The following is a 3,046-nucleotide window of genomic DNA, read 5'->3' as shown; positions in this document are numbered from 1 at the left end:
CTGGGTATAGGGGCGAAAGACTAATCGAACCATCTAGTAGCTGGTTCCCTCCGAAGTTTCCCTCAGGATAGCTGGTGCTCGTACGAGTCTCATCCGGTAAAGCGAATGATTAGAGGCCTTGGGGCCGAAACGACCTCAACCTATTCTCAAACTTTAAATGGGTGAGATCTCCGGCTTGCTTGATATGCTGAAGCCGCGAGCAAACGACTCGGATCGGAGTGCCAAGTGGGCCACTTTTGGTAAGCAGAACTGGCGCTGTGGGATGAACCAAACGCCGAGTTAAGGCGCCCGAATCGACGCTCATGGGAAACCATGAAAGGCGTTGGTTGCTTAAGACAGCAGGACGGTGGCCATGGAAGTCGGAATCCGCTAAGGAGTGTGTAACAACTCACCTGCCGAAGCAACTAGCCCTGAAAATGGATGGCGCTGAAGCGTCGTGCCTATACTCGGCCGTCAGTCTGGCAGTCATGGCCGGTCCTTGCGGCCGGCCGCGAAGCCCTGACGAGTAGGAGGGTCGCGGCGGTGGGCGCAGAAGGGTCTGGGCGTGAGCCTGCCTGGAGCCGCCGTCGGTGCAGATCTTGGTGGTAGTAGCAAATACTCCAGCGAGGCCCTGGAGGGCTGACGCGGAGAAGGGTTTCGTGTGAACAGCCGTTGCACACGAGTCAGTCGATCCTAAGCCCTAGGAGAAATCCGATGTTGATGGGGGCCGTCATAGCATGATGCACGTTGTGCTGGCCCCCGTTGGGCGAAAGGGAATCCGGTTCCTATTCCGGAACCCGGCAGCGGAACCGATACAAGTCGGGCCCCTCTTTTAGAGATGCTCGTCGGGGTAACCCAAAAGGACCCGGAGACGCCGTCGGGAGATCGGGGAAGAGTTTTCTTTTCTGCATGAGCGTTCGAGTTCCCTGGAATCCTCTAGCAGGGAGATAGGGTTTGGAACGCGAAGAGCACCGCAGTTGCGGCGGTGTCCCGATCTTCCCCTCGGACCTTGAAAATCCGGGAGAGGGCCACGTGGAGGTGTCGCGCCGGTTCGTACCCATATCCGCAGCAGGTCTCCAAGGTGAAGAGCCTCTAGTCGATAGAATAATGTAGGTAAGGGAAGTCGGCAAATTGGATCCGTAACTTCGGGATAAGGATTGGCTCTGAGGATCGGGGCGTGTCGGGCTTGGTCGGGAAGTGGGTCAGCGCTAACGTGCCGGGCCTGGGCGAGGTGAGTGCCGTAGGGGTGCCGGTAAGTGCGGGCGTTTAGCGCGGGCGTGGTCTGCTCTCGCCGTTGGTTGGCCTCGTGCTGGCCGGCGGTGCAGGATGCGCGCGCCTGCGCGGCGTTCGCGCCCCGGTGCTTCAACCTGCGTGCAGGATCCGAGCTCGGTCCCGTGCCTTGGCCTCCCACGGATCTTCCTTGCTGCGAGGCCGCGTCCGCCTTAGCGTGCTCCTCCGGGGGCGCGCGGGTGCGCGGATTCTCTTCGGCCGCCATTCAACGATCAACTCAGAACTGGCACGGACTGGGGGAATCCGACTGTCTAATTAAAACAAAGCATTGCGATGGCCCTAGCGGGTGTTGACGCAATGTGATTTCTGCCCAGTGCTCTGAATGTCAACGTGAAGAAATTCAAGCAAGCGCGGGTAAGGCACGGCGCAGTCGCGGGCGGGAGGCGGACACCAGATGCCGCGCGGGGTGCCAGGCCGTGGAGACCGCCAACCACGTACTTCAGGCTTGCTTTAGGACGCACGGGTCCCGGGTCAAGCGCCATGACGCTGTAGTGCGTTATGTCGCCCGTGGACTCGCGCAGAGGGGCTTCAATGTCTCTGTGGAGCCCCACCTCCAAACACCTGAGGGCATCCGCAAGCCTGACGTGGTGGCGGTCAAAGACGGCATCGCCCGCGTGGTCGACGCCCAGATAGTCGGAGACCACCTCCGGCTCGACTGGTGTCACTCCCAGAAGGCGGCCTACTACGACACGCCGTCCATCCGGCGTGCCATCTCCAACCTGCACCGTGACGTTGAGGAGGTGATTGTGTCCACCGCGACGTTGAACTGGAGGGGTGTATGGTCTCCAGCGTCGGCGAGGGATCTCGCCGCCTTAGGCTTCAGACCCCGAGAACTGGCGGTGCTGAGCACAAGAACACTACAGAGCTGCTGCAAAAGTTACAAGATTTTCGAGCGTATGACGGCTCCTAGCCCGAAGCAGCGTGTCGGCGTCGGCTAGGCTGCTGGTTATTTTTCTTCGCCTTGACTCCTGGGGCCTATCCACAGGAGGAATAAACCGTCTTTGTTCTTCCTTCTTTGTGTCTTTATCTTGTGTTTTTGTTGTTCTTCCGCACTGATATATATGTATATGTGTATGTTAATTTTATACTTGTATTTTGTGGTACCGCCCTGTAAGTCCCCACCTCGGTGGCGGACATGGCGTCAAACACCTGCCACGTACTATATATGTATATATTTTGTGTTATTCAAATTATTTTGAATAAAGACGGCTGTTGATAGCCAAATGCCTCGTCATCTAATTAGTGACGCGCATGAATGGATTAACGAGATTCCCGCTGTCCCGCTGGGAAAGCGGTCTGCGTGGCGCCACCCGGGGGAGGTGTGTTGCCTCCCGATAACTGGGTTAAAACCGCCAGGAGACCCTCTGATTCCCTGAAAGTTTTGCCTTCAGCAGGGCTCAGAGGAACCTGAGTGGGGCGGGGACCGTAATGTCCTATCCCGTGGCCTTAACGTGGCCCTGGCGCTCAGTACCCCCACAAGATGGGGCGAAGCTAACACGGGAAGGGCCGTCCATGCATGACGTTAAAAGGCTAGCCCTTAACTGGGTGCAACCCACACTGGTCCGCACTGGCCCACCGTGAATTATCAAAAGCGGTGGGTGAGACATGGTCGGTCATGATCCCCCGGTACGTGTGGAGACCCTCCGGGGAACGTAACTCGGGTTTGAGTGCCGCACCGTCTCGTTGATGTCAAACTCCACGTATAAGACCCGGACTGACTCCTTTAACACCTTCCGGGCTGCGTTGATAGGTGTGGGTTGTCGTTGTGTCAAGGCAG

The 3,046-nt window shown here is 57.9% G+C and overlaps 1 pseudogene; it reads left to right on the top strand.

The window, feature by feature from the left end:
• LOC124607594 overlaps positions 1-2,571 on the top strand; it is a 3,799-nt pseudogene extending 1,228 nt beyond the window's left edge.
• The last annotated feature ends 475 nt before the right edge of the window (positions 2,572-3,046 follow it).

The sequence above is a fragment of the Schistocerca americana genome, chromosome 3 (genome assembly GCF_021461395.2).
Source record: "Schistocerca americana isolate TAMUIC-IGC-003095 chromosome 3, iqSchAmer2.1, whole genome shotgun sequence".
Classification (NCBI taxonomy): domain Eukaryota; kingdom Metazoa; phylum Arthropoda; class Insecta; order Orthoptera; family Acrididae; genus Schistocerca; species Schistocerca americana.
The sequence above is the reverse complement of the archived record's forward strand: the minus strand, read 5'-3'. Positions and strand labels throughout refer to the sequence as shown.